Source organism: Dermacentor albipictus, chromosome 5 (genome assembly GCF_038994185.2).
Source record: "Dermacentor albipictus isolate Rhodes 1998 colony chromosome 5, USDA_Dalb.pri_finalv2, whole genome shotgun sequence".
NCBI classification, from domain to species: domain Eukaryota; kingdom Metazoa; phylum Arthropoda; class Arachnida; order Ixodida; family Ixodidae; genus Dermacentor; species Dermacentor albipictus.
The window spans coordinates 83,466,254-83,467,500 of NC_091825.1; the positions used below are offsets into that span (position 1 = coordinate 83,466,254).

The 1,247-nt window shown below is 40.6% G+C and overlaps 1 long non-coding RNA gene across 1 annotated transcript in view; it reads right to left on the bottom strand.

Annotated features, from left to right (window-relative positions):
* Positions 1-334: 334 nt before the first annotated feature.
* The window catches only part of LOC135905810 (uncharacterized), a 9,152-nt gene continuing 8,239 nt past the window's right edge, over positions 335-1,247 (bottom strand). The window contains exon 4 of the long non-coding RNA XR_010565508.2: positions 335-448. This is a non-coding gene — a long non-coding RNA (uncharacterized lncRNA). The remainder of the gene's footprint in view (positions 449-1,247) is intronic.

Genomic DNA, 1,247 nt, shown 5'->3' on the forward strand with positions numbered 1-1,247 from the left:
TCGGCGGAACCTCCTATTGCCATTGCTACTTCAACGGGACGGTACAATGTTGGCACAGCACTCAAGGAGCGCATCCATATGCATTTCGTTGAACCGCTTCAAATGTGGAGGAATTAATGCACTCGATCCACTGGACGGAATTAGCAATCCTTCAAGGATTGTTAATCAACTGAAGATATATACGTCGCGTGCGCGTAAACACCATAGCATCAAAGGTAATATTCACAACGTAAGCCCAATGATGGTCTATATTGGCTCAATATCAGGTTTTGCGTACGTGGCCAATTTCATGGTTTCAAACATGGTGATCGACAGTGAAGCAAAAACCGCAAAATGTTCTTCAAAGACAGCCTTTAATTGCAGGCATGCTCGATCATGGATCGAAGGGGTTTACACAGTTTTCATCTTCACAAAATAAGCGGCGGCAGCAGTCCATGTGGGTATTGCACTGAAATATAGCAAGAACAAAAGGCAGCAGACGACAACCTGCAGCAATAATGACGATGCAAGGTGTCTTGTGAAACAAGAAAATAGTTCTTCGAGCTCTTTACCACTCAGAAAAGTATGTGATATTTGTTGATGTGTTATAAAAATTGCTTGGCATCTGAATTAGGATGTTAGGACACTGCTTTCACTAAAGCGCACAGCACGAAACTCTGCTGCAGTGTGTCGTTTGCACAAATAGTAGATAGATCAATGAGGTAAAGACCGCAATCATTCAGAAGTCAGAAAAAAATAACTTTAAAGACATTTAGACTTAGCTGAACGACTGAATGTAGCGTACCTTTTCTCATTATGCCTTCAACAGGCAGCTTTACTGACTTTCGTATTTCCTCTACTATATGACGCCAACTGTACAGAGACTAAGATGGTTTCCTCCATGAATTAGCGTGCCTTATGCGTGACAAGTTATTCGCATTCACTCAAGTTTGTTCTGCACATCATGATACGGGAAATTTGAGTGCATAGTTATGAATTATGATCTCGAGAAGCTCAGCAAAATCGTCCATCTTATGAGAAAAATGTAACAAACAGTTTAGTAAGAGAACAGCGTATACCTTCAGTAGAATTAAGAAAAAAATAGGTTTTTGCAAGAAATGGTAGGTTCATATTTGCCTTTGCGTAACGCTCAACGACAGCTACTATCATGAAGTAAAAAGGCTCTAGCAAAATCGCGTATATAACAGACAATAAAATTGGCCATTCTGCAACGACAGCCTAAAAGAAGTTAGTCATTGGCGCCAATG